Source organism: Muntiacus reevesi, chromosome 10 (assembly GCF_963930625.1).
Source record: "Muntiacus reevesi chromosome 10, mMunRee1.1, whole genome shotgun sequence".
Lineage (NCBI taxonomy): Eukaryota > Metazoa > Chordata > Mammalia > Artiodactyla > Cervidae > Muntiacus > Muntiacus reevesi.
In genome coordinates, this window is record NC_089258.1 from 10,393,832 (window position 1) to 10,416,711 (window position 22,880).

At 40.9% G+C, this 22,880-nt stretch overlaps 2 pseudogenes; one reads left to right on the forward strand and one right to left on the reverse strand.

The window, feature by feature from the left end:
* Window positions 1-1,243: 1,243 nt before the first annotated feature.
* Window positions 1,244-2,985, reverse strand: LOC136176814 (importin-7 pseudogene; annotated as a pseudogene).
* An 18,565-nt stretch (window positions 2,986-21,550) lies between these two features.
* LOC136176845 (ras-related protein Rab-5B pseudogene) lies at window positions 21,551-22,212 on the forward strand (annotated as a pseudogene).
* The last annotated feature ends 668 nt before the right edge of the window (window positions 22,213-22,880 follow it).

Below are 22,880 nucleotides of genomic sequence, written 5' to 3' on the forward strand. Positions count from 1 at the left end.
AATTTAATGGACTCACATATTGTATCCTTTACCAGCTGACTTGCGTTTTGATTTGGAGATCTTTCAGTATAAAAATATACTACCTTCTTTTTTAAACAACAGTATAAAATTTCTTTAAATGGGTGTATCATAATATACAAGATCACTCTACCACTGATGGGTGTTTGGATTTTCCCCAGTTTTCAATATTAAATATGAAGCAGCCAAGAACATCTTAGTTCATGCTATATGGGCACATGTGTTTCTGTAAGATTGGTTGGTAGCAATGAAATTGCTAAAGATGTAGACACATTTAAAATTGTGATAACTCTTGCCAGATTGTCTCCCTTCCCCAAACAAAAGACTTTATAATGTATACTTCTTCCATGTTGAATGAGAATGCTTGTTTTTTAATATCATCTTCAATACTTGAAATTGTCAATGTTTTCAATTTTTTTGCCAAACTGATTGGCAAAAACATTGAAATATGGCTGTTCATGTGCATTTCTTTATTATTAATACATTTCACTATCTTTTTATTGACATTTCACCATCTGTTTATTGATATTTGAAATTCTTCTGCAAACTGCCTGTTCATAGCCTTTGCTCATTTAACTATTGAGATGTGGGCCTCTTGTACATTTTTTAGGAAATACATATATTTTGGATACTAATCTTTAATTTAGTATGTTGCAATACTTCCCTTCGATGTGTTGCTTGTTTTACACTTTTTATTTGTGATATCCTTTGTCACACAGAGTTTTAGATTTTTAAGTAGTCAAATCTGTCAATCTAATGTTTCTTTTCTTTTTTTTTTTTTTTAAGAGCCGAATTAAGTTCTTTTAATAGATTGCATATATAGATGTTTAGTCATACTCTTTGATCAACTCTTTAAGAGTAGAACTTTATATCCAATTTACATGCTTTCAAATATCACCTTTCCTCTTTGTTACAGTAAGGTCTTGTACCCAAATATCCACTTGTACACTGAGAGCTTTAAGAAAAAAACAGGACACAGAGGGAGTTGCCATTTTTAGTAGCAATGAAATATCACTAACCCCTTTTAACATACCGAATTCAAGTCACTATCAGAGGTGAGTGCACCACAAAGTCACCAGGTACAAAATCGCTAATTCATTTTTAAATTAATAAGTTGAAATTACCCCTGCCCCCCACCCCATTACATCCCATCTTTTTATAAACAGCAAACATTTTGCTATTTTATACATAGGCTAGCAGGCTTATTTCAATATGAAAGTGCTAATTCATTTACAGATTTTCTTTTTAATCAGTTATGTAGTGCTACAATAAATGTCCAATAATCTACATAGGAACAATCTTTGATGAATGAAAATGATGAAGATTGAATAAGGCTATCGATTACCTTATCTTATTTACATATAAAGAATAGATACCCAATGGTGAAGGAGAGACAGAAATCGGACAAATACTCATAGGTGTAAAAATTACATCTACCTTTGAGCTTATACTGTAAATGAGACATTTTAAATAGTCCTGTAGCCCATGCCTATTTTTTCCTCAGAAAAAGAAAAGCTGCCTTCATGACATCCCCTCCTGTTGTAGATTTCCACAGTGTCACTTGAACTTTCAGTCAAATCCTTACTTTCTTCAAAAAATAAAGAAAATACTCCCTAGCCCCCAAGTTACCTCCCTCCCCGGCCAAAATCCCTCTGGTTTCATTTCAGTGCCAAGTTGCATGATCAAGTCCCACCTTCTGGGGTTTCTTTGTCCATCTATTGATCAATTAGTTTATAGTAGATAACATGAACCAGTTCTGGAACCGCTACTAGGAGGAACACAAGCTCTTCACTACAATCACACTGCAGGAAGGAAAGTGGTAACTCAATTCATCCCTGGTGCCGGGCCTCCAAAATTGAAAGAACTTGGCACGACTGGAGCACTGAATTTGTATCCTCCATGTTTCTCAATCATTTTGGATTCATGGGCTGCTCTTCTTTGATCGGCTAGAGTTGCTATATCTTGTAACTGTTTTCTTTGTTCTTCATTAAGACCATGAGTCAGAGCCTGATACCACACAGGATTACGATTTTGTATAGTCTGAAATATAGCTTTAAATATCTGATATTTATCAACAGGGTTATCTTCATCATCAATGATTGTGGAATAGCCTTCCAGGGCAGTTTCTTCAGCATCATCTTCTTCCCAATCTTCCTCATCTCCATCTTCACCCGCTTGCTTAGCCAGAATCTCCAAATATTCTTGTCCATCTTCATCAATATCATCTTCATCACTGCCCAGTTCCTCCGTTTCATCATCATCTTCAGCTTCATCGTCATCATCACTGTCATTCTCGTGTTCTGCATGGCAGGCATAAGCTCTTTTTAATCCATTAAATAAAAGAATAAAAGCTGGCAAAATCTGTCCAGAAACCTGATTTAAAACTTGTGGTATTTGTTCCATATCAATAAGAGCACATAGGCCCAGAACACACATCTTTCTGTCATGAAGCCCCAAGAAACAATCAACATCATTAAGCCACTGTGTAATAAAATGGTTTGTAACTGGTTCAACATTATTAGGGAAGCGAAGATTTTCTAAGGTATTGAGAAGTAGGTGTGGATTATAATACAAAGCTGCAATGGCAACTTGCAGGCACATTGTTCGAAGTTCACTTGTCTTCACCTCTCTTGTCAGCCTCTCTAAAGCTGCTTCCACAAATAAGGGAATACACTGGTCAATGCCACGCCCTTTGCACTGCAGAATGATAACCTCTAGCAATTTTGCTGCATGACACTCTGCATCTTCTCCCGCAACTCCTGTAAGAAACTTTTTGCACATACTGTATATCATTTCAAGGTACTTGGTATCAGATAGAAGTGTGTCTGTATCAACTGTTACGTAATTATGAAGCAGAGGCATCATATCTGTAAAGTAATCAAAACCATCTTGCTGAAAAACCTCAAATACCAGAGGTAGTAACTGCCACATCTGTGGAGACACTTGTTGACATGTCAAACTGTGTGCTAAAGATCTAATGTTTCAATTAGCATCCCAAACCCAAAATGTCTAACACTGCATTTCTTCCTGTTTCCCCAGCTACCTTCTCCTCTTGGCCCTTCATTCACTCATTAATTGAACAAATGTTGCAATGCCAGAGGAGTACTGAGTTTGTTTTTATTTTTATCACAAGAGTGGCTGGCAAACTTCATGATCCATGGTTTTGTAATTTTATAAAAAGCATGAGAGAAGTTTGAACACATCTTTTTAAATACAATTAGCATGCAGTTCACTTAGAAGCCGTAAACAATAGACTGTTGAGACTGTGCCTTTGCAAGCTGCTGCACTGAAACATCATTGCAAATTACTAAGTACGTTGCCTCAGGATAACTTTCTCAACCCTGATGCTGTCAAACTTTATTTGATTCTCTTCGGCTCACTAATCTCCAAACCAGACCTCTTTGCAGCCCACAGAGACCCCATTTTTTATTGTGAGCACAAGAGTGGGATGTGTGTGAAAGGAATGGTGCAAACTTCTGGACGTGCCCCGGCAGGTGTTCCCTCACTGCCATGGAGATTGTTCCTGAATCCTCCTCATGCTGGAGTGGGAGTTGGGAAGAACACTTAGGGGAAGGTATCAGTTTGAAAAATGAGGTTTCTTTCCTTGCTTCTTGGGGTCCCTCTCCACGCGTTCTCTTCCTGCTGTCTCTCCCACCGGTCCTGTCAAGGAAGGAAGCACAGTGCTTTATGTTCATTCCTGTCCTCCCCCAGGACCCGTGGCCATCCTTTGGGAAACTCAGAGCCACTTACCATTGCAGAGCACTTGACCGCATGGAAGCTGGATTGACTCACACTCGTGAATTTCCCTTCCTGAAACCTTAGGATGCCATGGGGTCCCCCAGCTGATTTCATAAATGTGGTGTCACATTGTAAATCAAGCAGCTGCAGTGGCCAGAACATCTGCTTGGTTCTGCTAGTCTCTTTACACCGAAAGGAAACGAGCTCTAAAGAGGTCAGTAAAAGGTGACCATTGCCAGTTGTTGCTCTTATCAGGTATGGACTAGAAACATCAGGATCTTTTGTTTCCTAAAAACAGCACCTTCACACCCACACACACTGCATGGCTTCATGGAACTCCGCTTAAAGGATGAGATAGTAGGAAAAGAAAATGAACAAGTGGTATCTTGGAGTTTATTGGGATCTTTGTTCATTTTTAGCAAGTTAAAGATGTTGGGAGAGTGATGGAAAGTAAATAGAAAAAGAGGGTGCAAGAGAAGAACTGTTCTCTACAACCATTAGGTTGGGCATGGGAGGCCACTTTTTTTTAAACAAAATTTTACCCATTTCCTTTTCTTATAGACAAGTGTATTAGGTTAGACTTTGCTGTGATAACAAACATATCCTCTCCTGAATTTGAACAAACTTACCACAAAGGTTTATGTATAACTCATGCAACTTTGATGGAGTTCGGGTGACCCTCCCTGGGGAGTTGACCCCCAAGCTTGGAAAAGAGGAACTGGGTGGCAAACAGTTGCACACAGCTCTTAAGAGTGTGTTCTAAAAATGACACATGCTGCTTCTGCTCACTGAACTAGCCACACAGCCACGGCCCCTGCAGGGAGGTGTGGGAATGTGGAAGAGCTTAGAGATATCTGGCAAGTAGTACATGTCCCTGACAGCCCAAGCTGTATTTGAGGCAGACATAGCAGAGATAACAATTTCTCCGTGTTATTCCTTAATTCTTAGCTTTGGATTTAGCAGATCTCCCTGACTTTATTCTTCCTTTCCACTTCTACTACCAATAGCCATGACCATATGCTAAAATATCATCTTAAATGAAAAGTAGAAAGTCTATATGACTTAAAATGTGTGTATGTAAAAGAATATCTACAGACTATCTATAACTCATACAAATGAAGAGATTCTCATTCAAAATATAGAGTTGTTATTAAAAGTTCTCAACTGATTCTCAGCCCCTCACCAGTTTCTACAGCAGATCACTTGGTCAGCAGTTTAAACCCATCCTTATTTTACTCTGGAAATCACTTGGGGCACTAGTTAAATATCCAGATGCCTGGCCCCATGTTAAATTCACTTAAATTCATTCAGCGTTTCACTGGAGTGGGTCTCATTTTGAAAGGGCTCCACAGATTATTCCAATAAACACTGAAATTTGAGAAAGGTTAACATATTAATTTTTCTCAGGAGAATTTGCATCTTGTAAAATGAAGGCTGAAAGAAGAAAATATTTCATATGAAAGAATGATTTACTAGCAGTTGAAATTCAAACACAAGAGGGGATGTGGTCTTTGGGTGAAGACCTTTCTAGGTTGGGTCAGATTAAATATATTTGCTTATTCAGTTGTGTCAAGTTAGGGTGTTCAGTTTTGTTTGTACTATTTTGCTGTTTTTTAAAGTCTCTTTCAGGTATTTTATTGCACTCTTTGTTGCATGTATGGAATCTTTCTCACAGGGGATAGTTTCCCAGTACAAGCTTTTCAGTTTTGGTTGTGAATATATCTTCAGTGGGGGCTGTTTTCTCTCTTACCAGGATCTCTGATTTCCAGAATGTGGAAGCATCCCTACAGAGTGGTTTCTGTTTGGATCTACCAGGTGTCCAAAGGGTTTTACTTACTTAGAAACATTTCTCTGCAGTTGGCATCATGGCACCACGAAGGTGCCCATGCAAGAAAGAGTCTAATTGGGATTCCTAACTATAGGCATGTAGTTTTTAGTTGCATCCATCCAAAGCCAGGCTTCCCAGGTGGTACAGTGGCAAAGAATCTGCCTGCCAATGCAGGAGTCACAGGAGATATGGTTTCAATCCCTGGGTTGGAAGATTCCCTGGAGGAACAAATGGCAACCCACTTCAGTATACTTGCCTGGGAAATCCCATGGACAGAGGAGCCTGGTGGGCTACAGTCCATGGGGTCACAAAGAGTCATACACCACTGAGCACACACGCATGCACGTATGCATGCACACACGCATACAAAGCCATGGGCAAGATAACACTTCCCTGTCACTAAGGAAGCCCACTTGTAGTGATTCCCCCCCACCCCCAAGCTCTTTTTCTTAAAACAAATAGCCCTTCCAGGTCTCTAGGTCATAAATCTTATCCCTTTGGAATTCCTGGATCTTTCCTGATACCCACAATTCTCTTCCTTGGGCATCCATGGCATCAACTGTAGGATCTAACTCTGTAGCTTTGATTTTACCTTTTATTTCCTGGTCCCTGATTTGAAATTAGAATAGGACTTATTAATGGCTATATTTTATCTGCTATAGGTTTGGAGACAGATCAAGGAAAAGGGCCTCAGTCTGCCATTTCTCTGAAGTTTTATAAGACTCTTAAGGAACTTATTAGTTATCTATATTTTATTTACAGTAGTGTGCCAATCCCAATTTTATATGCCGATCCCAATCTTCCAATTTAAAGCACAGGGAACTGTACTTAATACTCCGTAATGGCCTACATGGGAAAAGAATCTAAAAAAGAGTAGATATATGTGTATGTAAAACAAATTCAGTTTGTTGTACACCTGAAACTAACACAGCATTGTAAATCAATTACATCCCAATAAAATTTTAAAAAATAAATTCTCTGCCACAAAAAAAGACTTTTAAGGAAGTATGTTCCTTTGTAGCTGTGTTCATTTGTTTTGTGCTATCAATGCTGTTTTGTTTGATGAATTTCCTTGGCTCTTGAATAATATTTGAGGGTAAAAGATCCCATTTGAGGCAGAAAACAGACCATTAATCACACTTTCCCATGGAGCTTAGTTCATTTTCCCCACATAGTTGTCATCATGCCTCACTGTTGTTGGTTCCAAACAGCCTTGCCTTCTATACTGCGGGCTTCTGGGACCAGAAAGTGGATCTTTCCTCTTTTTATCTTCAGTGCTGACACAGTGCCTCGCACACAGAGCTGGGCAGGGAATGTTTGTGTTGTTGGTAATAAGTCAGGAAACCTTGATGATGATGCTACTAGTGGTGGTGGTGAAGGTGATGGTAATGATGATGGTGACAATGTTGGTTATAATGTATGCTACCATGCAGGAAAGGCCTCATACAGAATTCTGCTTCTGGTGTGAATGGTTAAAGCATCCTTCTTGGATGGCTATTAACTAGTCTATGTAGAGTAATACTTGCTTCTTCCTGGGTGTGCATACATCCTTTAGATAGTTTCAGACGAGAGCCTACCCAAGGGATTGGAAATGCACAAAAATTCAGGGAACAATAGTTTTCTTTTTCTCAGTGATGATTTTGGTCCCCAAGTACACACTCAGAGGCTGGCTGTTACACAGTCTGCCTGCCAACCTGCCTCCTTTCCTCTCTTTCTTCCTCTTTCCCTTTCTCCTTTTTCCATTCTTCTCTTGCATTTTACCACCACAGGTATAAGTGCTTAACTGAGACAAACTATAGTATTTTATCAATAAATATTTGATTAATGAATTCTTTTCATTATCCTTAAAAGGAAAGAATATTGTCTACCTCCCCTTTTTATGCAGAGGCAATTAATGTGCCCACCAGGCCCGAGCACATAGGTGGGACCCTTATTTTTTACTCAAAAGTGGTATACAGGGATAGAAAGTGCTAGGCCCCTCATCCTCTTCCAGCTTGGCAAATTCAGGAAGAAGGGAAACCAGAGCTGTTAAGTTGCCTGTGGCAAGTCTGTCTGAAAGTTTAGGTCAGTGTCAAAGATTTGTGGTCTAAATATCTTGGATTCTTCTCCTGGTTTCTTGGTGATAGGGTTATATTTTAATAATGCAGTGATAGCAATGTTTAAAATATTAATATAAATTTTAGAAAGGTAATATTTTCAAAAAAGAATACTTATATTAAGTTTTTCAAGATCCAAAATCAATTTTAAGATGTAAGCAAGTCTATTTTCCAGTGAAAAGAGAGAGAGATACAGAGAGAGACAAAAGAGAGAGATAAAGAGACAGAGAGAGGGAAATATGGAAAATACTGACCCTAAAACAGACTCCAGAGAAGCCGGTGGCCTGAGTGTTAGGTGTGTTGCTGGCACTGCAGAGAGGGAGTCTAGCCAAGGTGGCATTCTCAGTAAGAGATGATGCTTACCTGTTCTGCCTGCTCTGGGGGCCAGGATCTAGACTATAATTATGCGTGCGTTTGTGTATAGGATCCACTGGATCTGATATCTATTCACTGCAGTATTTGGTAACTCCATGTTACTAAAGAAGATTAGGTAGGGGATATGAGCAGGCTCTAGGACATTGTTTTGTAAAAATGCTAACATGAAATCTTTGTCCCTTCTTCCAGCTTATTTCCTCTCTGGTGACTGAAATTTAAATAATCATTGGAAATTAGTAAACACCATGAACCATGAAGTGGACCATAGTGGAACATAGAGAGTGAGCTGGATCCTTGATCCCATGGACAGCAATATTGGTCCTGGACTGCTTCGGTTTAGACAAGAAAAATGTCCCTTTAGTTAATTTAAACAATTGCTAATGTGGGTTTTATACTACTTGCAGCTAAACCTAATTGGAGTTGATCTATTTAATATTAAATGACTCCCAATGGCCTTTACACAGTGTGAGTTGGAGAAAAGCAATGCCTACTCCATGATTCAATCATTCAGGGACTAGCAGACCAGACCAGAGAAATTCTATCTGGACAAAGGTGGGAGCACTCACCCTAATTGGACACTTCTTCACATGTTCCTTGCCTAGCCAGTGGCATATTGATTATTTTGAATTAAAACTACTTGAGAAATGGCTAGTGAAATGCAAATTATATTTAAAAGAAGACATTCTGAGAATAGATCTGAAAATAGACCCAAGGTTACTGAAGGGTAAGAGCAGGGGAAGGATCAATTGCGAGACTGGGATTGACACATAGACGTTACTATATATAAAATAGATAACTAATGAAGACTCACTGTATAGCGCAGGGAACCTTAATACTCTGTAATGACTTATATGGGAAAATAATCTAAAACAGAGTAGATATATGTGTAACTGATTCACTTTGCTATACATATGAAACTAACACAACACTGTAAATCAACTATATCCCAATAAAAATAAAAAAGGCATTCTGGCACCCTCTTATTTCCTTCTGAAAGCAGGAAATAAATCTCCCATGTGAAGGCATCCTCTTTACATCAGGAAGATAGAAAGTATCATTATCATCAGAGCTAGGAAATTCAAGGCTAAGAAAGCTGTATAGATAAATTTAGCTACTTCTTCATTAGTTTGCTGCACCAGGCACACATCCTTTTGTTTGCTTAAATATTCACATAAAATGGTTTCTTTGTCTAAAAATGATATATAAATAGCCTTCTTTGGTAACTTTGGAAGTTCCACTTATTTGAGACTTCTGTATATATGAATTAATTTTTTTCTCATTAATTCCTCTTGTGTGAGTTTAATAATTACATCAGCCAAAAGAATCCAGAATGGTGGGGAAATTTTCCTTCTTTCTGATACCTTCTAAGCACTTCTCATGTGTTAACTCACCTAATCCAACAATTCCACAAGGCACTGCTTTCATTATCCTCATTCCAGCTTTCAAATGAGTAAACTGAGGCACAGAGAGATTAGTTTGTCCAAGATCACACACTTAATAGAAGAAGAGCTGAAATTTGAACCTGGGAGTTTAACTCTAGAATCCAAGCTCTTAACTGTTATGCAGATAATCTCTTGATATTGAATAAAAATACATGCATTCATGTATATCCCACTGCAAACACACATCATGTTGAAAAAATGAATGGGATGGGGAGGGCGGTGGGAGAGGGGATCGGGATGGGGAACACATGTAAATCCATGGCTGATTCATGTCAATGTATGGCAAAAACCACTACAATATTGTAAAGTAATTAGCCTCCAACTAATATAAATAAATGAAAAAAAAAAAAGAAAAAACGTAAAAGGCAAGTTTTCCATTCTCAGATTCTCTACAGATGATCCTTTTTAATAGGTATGACAGCAACTTGTGCATGATTTTAAATTGTCACAGATATTAAGAATGATTCTCATTCTCTAAAATTACAGTTGACCCTCTCTATGTGGCCTTGGACAAGTAATTAATTTTTCTAAGCCTTGTTTTTCTTATTTTGAAGTTAGGATAATAATGCCTTTTTAAATGAGTGTTAGAGACATCAAGTAAGAGGAGTACATAAAATGCCTGTATGGTTGGGTCTTTTTCAGTTATCAGTGACCCCGCAAACCCAACTTAACAGCTTTTGTAACTGAGAAGTCACAGGATACACCCCAGGCTGAATTAATAGCCCAGTGGAGTGATCTATATTGTTAGTTTTGTTTTTGTTTCCCCATTTTCAGTTCCGTTTTGCTCTCTTCTTTATATTGGCTTCATTCTTAATTTCATGTGAGGGCAAGATGGTTTCCAACCCCAGACCTGTTCAAGTTTAAACTCAACTGAAAAGCGAGGGCTTTGGGATTAGCAGGAATTACTCCTGATTCACTCTGATTGACTTGGGCTGAGTCACATGTCCCTCCTCCAACCAGTCACTACAGCTGGGGAAATTGCTTGCTCTTATTAGCTAGGCATGTCAGAAACTGGAATCAGGAGTGGAGTCAATGTTGCCTGAAGGATGGAAGTTAGGAGTCAGGGAGGGGTGTCTCCCTGGAAGAAAAATCAGAATGCTTATCCTTCTGAAGGTAATAGTAAGTGAATGCAGAGCACCAGTAACTACTCACCACTTTAGTGCCTGACCTGTTTAAGGAACTCAATAAATCCTAGGTTCAGGTCTGTTCTTGTATTGGAATGCACACGATGCCATTCAGAAACATCTTTTTCAGAATTATGTTAACTAGCATTTGAGAACTTTCTTTTAACAGAGCAATAGATGTCATCATTAGAATTGCAAGAAAGTCCATCCTTACCTTCCTTGCCTTTTATTCAATGTTTCCTTCTATCCTCTTTCCTCATATTCCCTCAGTGATCCTAAAAATCTTCCATATCCTTTCTTCTGCTAGGGAGACCAGCAATCAAGTGGTGGATGGTGTGTCTGCCATATCTTCTTGGGCAATCAGCCAGCAAACCATCACTAAATCTTCAGCTTAGAGAATACAATCCAATGTGGAACTGAGAGGGAAGTTGTTATTGTAAGGAGAAATAAAACCAGGAAGCCAAACTTCCCCCTTTACCTTTACTGTAATAAATCAATTCAGGAGACATAAGGACATGGGTTTGATCCCTGGGTCGGGAAGATCCCCTGGAGGAGGGCATGGCAACCCACTCTAGTATTCTAGCCTGGAGAATCCCATGGACAGAGGAGCCTGGTGGGCTACAGCCCATAGGGCAGCAAAGAGTCAGATGTGACTGAAGCAACTTAGCATGCATACGTTATTCATTTATTTATTTGTTCAACAAATATTTCTTAAACACTTATGGTGTGCCTGGTTCTGTGTATGTACTGGAACTGCAAAGGATTTGGGGGTACTTTGTTTGTTTATTCTATCCTCCTTACTCCTTCCTATCACAGGAAAACTGATGTCTGAGTTGAGTTCTAACTGGCCCAGAGGTTCTCCCATCACACCTGTTCTGTGCTCTTGAAGTCCTACATTGCCAAGGGGAAGCCTCGGGATCCTCCATGGAGCTGAGAAGAAGAGGATGAGCAGGTGGCCCATCCTTCTTTTATGTCTTGGGGTGCTTTATAAGAATGTTCTCAAAGATAGGAACTTTCACACACACAGATGTAGGGATCAGGAACGTCTAAATTTCAGCTCTGCACAGACTGTATAAGCATGTGACTTTGGGCAAATCAGGTAATCTCCCTGGATCTATTTTCTTCCCAATTAAAATGAAGATGGTAATAAGCAGTTCACAAAACTATTTCATAGAGCTTCATAGAGCATGGTGAGGATCCAGAGAGAAGAGTTACGTGAAAAGTATTTGGCACACAGTGGGAGCTGAGCAAAAGTTTATTTTCACCCTCCTCTCCCTTCCTCCCTCTTTCTCCTTTACTTCCCACCTCCCTCTTTCCCTCTCTTCTAGTCCCATTTTGGGAGCAGCAAGTGCTGGCCTGGGTGTGAACAGACGTCGACCCAAGTTGTGGAAGTTACTGTCCTTCTACCTTATGCTGCCTACTGTTCCTCGAGCTCCAGGCAGAAGTGACCACCCCTGAGCAGAGGTCAGCGGCAGTGATGGTGCTCCTTGACAGCCGAGAGCCCCTTCTTTGTTCAGTGGGTGACCTTGGCTGCCTCCTGAGGAGCTGTGGTCCTGGGAACATCAGAATGCCAGCTCCAACAGCAAGCCTGAGGGAGGGACGCAAAGCTCCTTTTTCTAGTTCTCTGCAGAGCAAACTCCTGGTGAGTACCATCCTAAATGTGAAGAGGGGAACTGTAGCTAGTGTAGTCAGAAGCTTTTAGTGAAGAGTTCAAGACACATAACTCAAATTGGCTTAAACATAGGGAGGGAATTACTGGCTAAGCAGCTCCAAATCTGAATGGCTTCAGAATCTCTCTCCATCTCAGCTCTGCTTTCTGGCAGCTCTTCCTATTGTGACAAGGTCATCATTAACAGCTCCGGGACTGCTTTCTGTTAGCTTTACGACCAGAGGAAATAGAGAGCACCCCTTTCCTACCCAATCCAGCAAGAATTCTAAGACTGAGTCTATCAGTCTGATTGAGTCGTCTGCGCATCCCTGAACCCATCTTTGTGGGCAGTCACCTGACTGGCCAGGACTCCTTTGGAAGCCACCAGGGAAACCCATATTTATACATATGTGCGTGCATGCTAAATCACTTCAGTCGTGTCTGACACTGTGACCCCCTGGACTATAGCCCGCCAGGCTCCTCTGTCCATGGGGATTCTCTAGGCAACAATACTGGAATGGGTTGCCACGCCCTCCTCCAGGAAATCTTCCCAACCCAGGGATCGAACCCAGATCTCTGGCATTGCAGGTGGATTCTTTTCTGTCTGAGCCCCGAGGGAAGCCCAAGAATACTGGAGAGGGTAGCCTACCCTTCTCCAGGAGATCTTCCTGACCTAGGAACTGAACCAGGGTCACCTGCCTTGCAGGAGGATTCTTTACCAGCTGAGCTACCAGGGAAGCCCGTTTATATGTATAGGTATATACAAATATGTATAAATGTGTTGTACATACAGATATATAGATATGTCTTCTACTGGTTCTGTTTCTCAGGTAGAACCCTGATTAATACACCATGGAATGTCAAATTATGATCTGTAGTTGAAAAATGAGGGGCTTCCCTGGCTCAGTGGCAAAGAATGCCTGCCAAGCAGGAGACATGGCTTTGATCCCTAATCTGGGAAGATCCCACATGCTAACTCGCTTCAGTTGTGTCCGACACTCTGCAACCCCGTGGACTGTAGCCTGCCAGGTGGTGCATACACACTGCCAAACAAGTAAGCCCATGAGCCACGAGTATTGAGCTTGTGCTCTAGAGCCTGAGAGCTGCAACCACTGAGACCTCATACCACAACTCCTGAAGCCAGGCACCCTAGAACACGTGTTTAGAAGCCACTGCAATGAGAAATCCCTGCACTGAACAAAGAGTAGTCCCCACTCACTGCTACAAGAGAAAAACCCACACAGCAATGAAGACCCGGTATAGCCAAAAACAAATCAATAAATAAAATCATAAAAAAGAAAAATGATATTGATTATAATGTTAGTGAGTTTTTAAGTCAGTCAAATTTGAGGCAGAGGAACCCATTCCCCTTCAGTGTACAAGTTATGTAATTTGATTGAACCTGTAGTGTAGTAGTCTTATTAACATATTTTCACAGGAATGGTTCTATATTTTGTAGGTCCCTAAAAAACAAAGTGTCACTGTAATACTGGACATAAATACCTGAAATATAGTGCCTTTCTACTGAGGAATTTAAATGACTTCACAGGCATTATCTCATGAATATACATGTGTTGGTCATGAGGTAGGTGACAAATATGACCATCTCCACTTTATAGACTGAAACTGGGTCGTGGTGAATGTGACTTGGTTCAAAGTTATGTTGAAACTCACTAACAGACTATGACTAGAAAAAGAAGTCTTGCAGGCTTTGGGTCAGTGTTCAGCTAGTTCAAAGTGTGGTCTCCCTGTCCCCTGTATGGGAATTACCTGGGGTTATTAAAATGCCAATACCTGAATCAGAATTCTGGCAAGTGGATTGAAGAGTTTGTCATTTTGGTAAGCTCCTTGGGTGGGCCTTAGCATATTAAAGTCTGAGATCTACTCCTCAGGTGTACATCTTTACTTTGTGTGAACTTTGCTTGGCTTCATGGGTATATAAATTGAAAAATTTAGGAACTCAACCCTGGTTTTCCTGATTCAAGTAGGAAAAAGAAACTAAAAGAAAAAAAATCTGGTTTATTTTATTTTTTAAAAGCAGACGTTTAAGTGCTTCTCATTATTTTCAAGGAGTCACTAATATGAGTCACTAATAAGTATGTTCTATCAACATCCTGGTCTCCATTTATTGGTACTTGTATGATGTGTTTTGCCTTTTCAGCTCTTTTTACTCACCTGGGAGGTCTCTTTGGCTGCCTCCCACAGATTATCTGGGTCCTTTAACCAAACAAACGCACAGACATTTGTAAGCCAAGGACATTTTTGCTAGGGTAGCACTGGCAGAAATTGTACAGCGGTTCATAAGCTGTCTCAAAGACAGGGGAATGTCTGACAGGGTGAATTTACCTTGCCATAATCATTTGATCCACTGGCCAAACAGACTCAGCTGGCCATGGTGTAAGCATGATTGGGTTTATAGCTTTAATAAGCTTATCTTTTGTTATTGTTTTTTTATTGTTATCCTTATCTTTTGTTATTGTTTTCTTTTCAAAAAGTTTGACAAGGGGATTCTCTGGTGGTCCAATGGTTAAGACTTTGTACTTCCATTGCAGGGGACGGAACTAAAGGTCCCATATGCTGTGGGGGATGCTCCCCCTCCCCTCCCGCCTGAGAAAAAAGAAGTTTGACAAAAGGAGGTTTTTATACAAAGGAAATTCTTAAAAGCAAGAAAAGTATACTTTTCTAGAAAAATAATTTAGGCTATGTTTGAACATATTGTACACTCTAGAATCTGAAATCTAGATTATCTAGTATCTAGAATCTAGATTAGAATGTAGAATGTTACTAAACACTATGAAGGTTTGTAGGAAGCCTTTATAAGGACAAAGCCCTCAAGATCTAAAAGGGAGGAGCCATTGTATCGCTAGTGACCGGGTCTGTCCTAGAAGTTAGCACCCCTCGCCCCTGAACAGTCCTCGTTTTTCTGTTATTAAGGTCATAAGTCAAATGAGAGAAATAGGACAGGCGGAGGGTGGGAATCCCTCACCACTATGGCAAAACCCCACTTGGCAGAAAATCATTCACAAATCCTTGCTATGTAAAATCCAAAATAATGAATGTGGGTTCAGTCCTTGAAATTCCAGTTTATACTATCCCCCAACATCCCAAGGGCTTCCCTGGTAGCTCAGACAGTAAGGAATCTGCCTGCAGTATAGGAGATCTGGGTTTGATCCCAGGGTCAGGAAGATCCCCTGGAGAAGGGAATGGCTACCCACTCCAGGATTCTTACCTGTAAAATCCCATGAACAAAGGAACCTGGTGGGTTACAGTCCATGGGGTTGCAAAGAGTCAGACACGACTGAGTTGCTAAGGACTCAAGATTCCAAAATAGATGACAAACGTAAATGAAAGCAAAACTCATATACATGCTTTCACAAATATTTCAATATATAACTCTAAACAATGTAAAAATTCTGTTGGAATCATGAAAAACTGGGGACAGTACAAATGCCCAATTGTGTGGAAATGTTTAAATAAGTTACAAAGTAGTCATGTAATGGAATTTCTTGTAGACAGCAATCAAACTATGAATTTCTGCCATATTTGAGTTTCTTATAAAGAACACAATTACTTTTTCATCAGATCACATTGTAAATGTTTTAAAAAAATGAAAACTAAAAATTCCTTTCGGGGGGAGTTTTTGTGCACGAGGTAACCCTGGTTGAGGTTCTTGTGTGTACCTGTCAAGTCCCTTCATTTGTGTCCAACGCTATGCAACCCTATGGACTGTAGCCCACCAGGCTCCTCTGTCCATGGGGTTCTCCAGGTGAGGATACTGGAGGGGATTGCTTTGTTCTTCTCCAGGGCATCTTCCCGATTCAGGAATCGAACCCACATCTCTTAAGTCTCCTGTATTGGCAGGCGGGTTCTTTACCACTAGTGCCAACTGGGAAGCTCTGAGGTTCTTATACCACTGGTCTACTGAAGTTTAGAAAAAATGCTGTGGTAGTCTAGGTCTCAGGGAAGCAGATGGCAGGACAGATGGGAGTGCAGCCAGTCTGTGGGTTGAGACACCTGTGAGAGGAAAAGGGGAGAAGCAGAGTAGAGTGGAGGAAGACCTCAGGCCCTGATGCAAACACTGTGAAGTCTCAGCTGGTCACCTGGGAAGAAGATGCCCTTTAGACAAGTCCCTCACCGGGGCCTTGCACTGAGCTCGTATACCACTGCCCAGCACGGTCATTGTCTGGGGGTTGCCCCAGAGGAGGCTGACGTGGGCAGGAAAGCTGAGGGGGGTCCTTCGAGAGTTCACACCTGGAGGCCCAGGCTCCTGGAAGCCTCAGGGCTGGCCGGTTCTTTCTCCAGTGGAGTCTGAGCCCTGTAGTCATGCCCCTATGCAGGGCCTCCTTCACTTCACTGTGTGCAAGCTTAGGCGTTTATGGTAAAGATGATTTGGAGTGAAATCTTCTACTTTCTCTGGGCTACAATACTTTTCCATCTAGGTAGAATACTTGCCTTTTCCATCTAACCATCTTTTCTCTGGTTCAGTTACATCTTGAAAAAAAAATTAAGAAGTGGCTTGTGGCATGTGAGAGTTATAAAGTTATTTATATTAGAAGATATATTGTTAAAAAGCAAAACTCAACTGAATAAATTTTATAGATCTTATCAACTTTATACAAAGATTCAGTAGAAAATGGGATCAGTGATTGCAAGATTACTTCCCTTTTTAGGGATGGTAGAAGTTTATCTGGCAGATTACCTACTAACTAATGCTTATCATGTGATTCCCAACTGACTGGTTTAAGATTCCATTTCTGGGAGAGTTGAAACTGGATTCAAGTCTCGGTTTGGTGATGTGGGGCTTAGCCTCATGGCTAAGGCTGCTTTGGTCCTGTTGACTTATTTTAACAATATATACTTATTTACTTTTTTGAACTTCTCCAAATGATTTCAGAGAAAGTACTGGAAAATATCAATGGCAAACACCTAAACACTTTACATTCATTTAAGCTGCAGCCTTATAGCAGCTCTCTGAGGGTGTTATTATCCTTGTTTCATAGGTAAGAAAGCCAAGGCACAGAGTGGCTGTCAGCTTCCCTTCGTCTCTCACTAAGTGGTAGAGGCAGGATTTGAACCCAGGGAGTCTGGTTTCAGAGTCTGTATTTTTAAATACCACAATAAACTGCCTCTTCTGTGAACTAGGTTTGTTCACTGCTCGTTGGGGATATAGCATGTCCAGAGGAAAAGAAGTATCTGTAGTACTAGGTATGAATTAGCCACCCAGACACAGGTCCCAGAGGCTATGTAAGGAGACCTCACTGCAGATAAGGATGGGACAGGGCCAATGCAGGCAAAGCTGTCACTCAGACCAATGCTTTAGCCTCCATCAGCCTGTTACGTGTTACTATGAAGAGAGACTTGAATTAGCTACCTCCAAATGAAGAAGCTTCACCTTTGAATATAAGTGGATGACTTCCACCTTGGAATTTAATGACAGACATTCTTTCTGCCTGCTCACGTGTCCTCAGAGGTCCTTGGACCTGCCATGGAATCTATGAGATCTCATATTGTTTCTACACCTCTCCCCATTTATGTTTGCTGCTCTTCTCTAAGTAAATGAGGTTTGTGCTGGTAAACAAGCTTTTTCAAAGACTTACCTTTTGTCTCTATCCCTAAGTAATCTGGGGGCAAAATCTCTATTTCAAATAAAATTATTGAGAGTCCTAATTGCAGTTATTGAAATTCAAACTCTACACTGAAGTCTTTGTTGCTCCAATTATGAACAGTGTTCAAATAAGGTCACTTATCTGGGAAATTATTAAAACATTCATGTACCTGAAAGCCTCAAAAGTTCTTGAAAGGCAGATGTTAGGTAAGGGATATTTCCATGGCAATATCTTCCCCTCCTCATTGATCCCTTGCTCCACATTTACTAGCAGAACAGCAACCTTCTTTAATAATTTCAACAAGGTATTCAGGAAAATATGTTGCTCATTCTCAACTAGTGATTGGAATTTCTCCCTGAATCCTGATCTGAGTTTTCTGAATGTTGACTTTTAAGCCAACTCTTTCACTTTTATCAAGAGGTTCTTTAGTTCTTCTTGACTTTCTGCCATAAGGGTGGTATCATCTGCATATCTGAGGTTATTGATATTTCTTCCAGCAATCTTGATTCCAGCTTGTGCTTCCTCCAGCCCAGCCTTTTGCATGATGTACTCTGCATAGAAGTTAAATAAGCAGGGTGACAATATACAGCCTTGACGTACTCCCTTTCCTATTTGGAACCAGTCTGTTGTTCCATGTCCAGTTCTAACTGGTAGACTGGTATGCTGCAGTCCACGAGGTTGCAAAGAGTCGGACACGACTGAGTGACTTCACTTTCACTTTGGGGTCACTGTCATTACTCATATTTATTACTTTACTACCATTTATTTCCTTAAACCTAAGACTTCCAAAAGAACTACTTTAGTATCATCACCTCTCACCTATCTGCTGACTCTGTTCTCATCCATCACTCACCTATTTTTTTTTCCCAATTCTTTTTATTAGTTGGAGGCTAATTACTTTACAATATTGTAGTGGCTTTTGCCATACATTGACATGAATCAGCCATGGATTTACATGTCTTTCCCATCCTGAACCCCCCTCCCACCTCCCTCCCCATTCCATCCCTCTGGGTCATCCCAGTGCACCAGCCCTGAACACTTGTCTCATGCATCCAGCCTGGACTGGTGATCTGTTTCACACTTGATAATATATATGTTTTGATGCTGTTCTCTCAGATCATCCCACCCTCGCCTTCTCCCATAGAGCCCAAAAATCTGTTCTATACATCTGTGTCTCTTTTTCTGTCTTGCATATAAGATTATCGTTATCATCCTTCTAAATTCCATATATATGCATTAGCATACTGTATTGGACATCACCCACCTATTTAAAAACATTTCTTGGTTCTCATTCCCACTCCCAAACTGTACCTGGCCTCATCCATCTACAACTGTGTCTATTCTTCCTCTTCTAACGCCCTCATCCAACCTTCAGCCAAAGTGCTTTTCTTATTTGCCCTAAAACAGCTTCTAAGGCCCTTCCTCTTCAGCTCTGCTCATGACAATCCTAACCAGTTGGAATACTCTATCTTCTCTTGCATCTCCTCTCCTCCATCTGCTATCAGTTATGAAACTTTGATCCTTAGGGTAGGGATTCCTTGGTGGTCCAGTGGTTAAGACTTCACCTTCCAAAGCAAGAGGTGCAGATTGGATCCCAGGTAAGGGAGCTAAGGTCCCAGATGCCTCACAGCCAAAAAACCAGAACATAAGAAACAGTGGAAGCAATATTTCAACAAGTTCAATAAAAGCGATAGTCAGTGGCCCCAAAGAAAGAGGAAAATCTCAAGAACTATTTCAAAGAAACAGTCAATAGGAGTTGGCAAATATATAGATGTGGTGGAGGAAAAGAAGAAACTGTCAAAAAGGACTTAAACTTCTTAAGCTTGTGTGGCTTGAGTGGTACAATGGGACAGAGAGTGAATTTTGTGGATCAGATGAGTTCAGTTTGGGTGTGTTGAATTTGAAAGACTGTATGTTCCATATAGTTATTGGGGAATTGAAATCTGGAACTTAGAGGCTCTTGTTAGAGCCTTTTCAGAATGGTGCTATAATATATAGATTATGGAATGTCAAAGCAGGATTAATAAGGAGCTGAGCAGTTTTAAAGAGTTTCAGGTGGGATCTTTATTTATTGGGCTTTCGAATTACTATTTAAAAATCTCTGTATGTAAACAAGGAATTGGAGATTCTTTTCCAAGAGTAGATGTGTTTCAAATTCATTGCATTAGAATTTATACAAAACTTTATAGTGATTTTACTTCATCAGTTTGTCAAGGTTGCTGAATTTTAATGACTCAACCCTTAAAAACAACTGTTTTAAAAATCAGTCTGGGCACAAGTGACATCATCTCAAACTGCAGTGTTGACTTGAATGAAGGAATCAAAACCAGATGGGTTTAGTGGATTTTCAGATTACTGTCAAAGTGTTAAGCCCTCAGAGTTTCTAAGTTTAACAAACACTTCTCTGAAAGATTATTTAAAATATTCAATAATTTACATCTTGGCCTACTTTTGTACCAAATTTAAGTGGCAGATGACCAGAGGGCAATTCCACAGCTATCAAAGCTGAGAAACATCAATTGGTGTTTATATCCAGGCAGCAAGGAACCATGATGAATCCTCCCTCCCCCTTTTTTGTTGCTCATCAGTCACATCGAATATTTTAAAAATTTCCCCAGAAATCATCATTAACATTTTAGTGGTTAATCCAAAAGCTAATGCTTGCTTTCCAAAAAAAAAAAAAAAAGTTTCCAAAATGCTATTGCAATTTCAGGCATTAAATTTTTTTCCTTGCTTTTCTTTCAGATTATGGACATTTTGTTTTACTCCCATCACCTTAAATTAGTGTGGTAATGATGAAGTTTACATGAGATATTTTCAAAAGGAACACTGAATTATCTCTTCTAAGAAAATGATTACGTCCTTTCTTTTAATTCTATAAATTAAATATATAGGCTTTAACAACATAGATTTTTGAATCTTGTATTGAAAGTCATAATGGTGGATATCTACCTCTGTTTCATTGACTACGTGAAAACCTTTGACTGTGTGGATCACAACAAACTAGAACATTCTTAAAGAGATGGGAGTACCAGACCTCCTTACCTGCCTCCTGAGAAACCTGTATGTAGGTCAAGAAGCAACAGTTATAACCAGACAAGGAACAATTAACTGGTTTAAAACTGGGAAAGGAGTAGGTCAAGGCTGTATATTGTCACCCTGCTTATTTAACTTATATGCAGAGTACATCATATGAAATGCCAGGCTGGATGAATCACAAGCTGGAATAAAGATAGCTAGGAAAAATATCAGCAACCTCAGATATGCAGATGATACCACTCTAATGGCAGAAAGTGAAGAGGAAATAAAGAGTTTTTTGAAGGTGAAAGAGGAGAGTGAAAAAGCTGGCTTGAAACTCAATATTCAAAAAACAAAGATCATGACATTCAGTCCCATCACTTCATGGCAAATAGATGGGGAAACAGTGGCAGATTTTATTTTCTTGGTCTCCAAAATCACTGTGGACGGTGACTGCAGCCATGATATTAAAGACGCTTGCTCCTTGGAAGGAAAGTTATGACAAACGTAGACAGGGTATTAAAAAGCAGAGGCATGACAGACTTGGGCCCAATGGGGGAGATGGAACCCCAGAACTATTGAAGCCTGGATGCCCCCTCCCCTCCCCCTCCCCCCTCTGCCACCTTGTGGCATCCCCCTCCCTCCACCCTTTCCCACTCTGATAATCTAGCCATGACTAGCAGAAGCACAGCCAGGCCCAACGGGCAGCCCCAGGCCAGCAAAATATGCCAGTTCAAACTGGTCCTGCTGGGTGAATCTGCGGTGGGGAAATCCAGCCTGGTGTTACCTTTTGTCAAAGGGCAGTTCCACGAGTACCAGGAGAGCACCACTGGAGCGGCCTTCCTCCCCAGTCTGTTTGTCTAGATGACACGACAGTCAAGTTTGAGATCTGGGACACAGCTGGGCAGGAGCGATACCGTAGCTTGGCCCCCATGTACTACAGAGGTGCCCAAGCTGCCATTGTGGTTTATGACATTACTAATCAGGAAACCTTTGCCCGAGCGAAGACATGGGTAAAAGAACTCCAGCGACAGGCCAGTCCTAGCATTGTTATTGTCCTGGCAGGGAACAAAGCTGACCTCGCCAACAAGCGCATGGTGGAGTATGAAGAGGCCCAGGCATATGCAGATGACAACAGCTTATTGTTTATGGAGACTTCAGCCAAAATGGCTATGAACGTGAACAATCTCTTCCTGGCAATAGCTAAGAATTTGCCAAAGAGTTAACCCCAGAATCTGGGGGGTGCAGCAGGCCGAAGCCGGAGTGTGGATCTTCATGAGCAGTCCCAGCAGAACAAGAGACAGTGTTGTAGCAACTGAGAGGGTGGCTAGCAGCAACCAAGTAAGGAGCTAGCACAAGAGCTAAGAAATAACCTCCATTCCCCCCTACGGTAACAGCACAGCGAGCCTGGCACCCAAGGGCTGCCTCCTGACAGCTCCATCACGGCACTTTTTAATGCTTCAGCAGGAGCACCAGGCTGCTGTTACTGCTGGCCTCCTACCCCTACTCTGGGGCTTGGGGGTCAGATCCCCCAGGACTTACCTTCCAAACCAAAGTTTCTTCACTTTGTATTATAGGTGCAAGACAGTGACCTACTCATCTTTCCTCCTTCTGCCCATTTTTTCAGAAAACTATTTTTTTTTTGTCTCCTGCCCCTTCCCCTTCTGCTTTTGGCCAGTCTCTGTTCTTGATCTCCTTTCCCTCCTCTCCCCAGGATGGGGAAGGTGGTGAACCCAGGAACTGAGGAAGGTTTCCAGTTCAGTCACTTTAAGGGCCTTGGGGGAAAGTAAGGCTCAGAGCAGGGGGTAGTAAGGAAACATTACCTCTTTGTTTTTGTTTGGTTGGAGTTCCTCATATTTGAAAGCACTGCAGTCCATGAGTTGGCCTTGTGGAGGGTTTTTCTAGGTAGAGGTGGGAATGGGGCGGCCAGCTCCCAGGCACCAGGTTGGAGTCTTGCTATTGGCTGCCTGGGCAGAAGTGGAAGGGG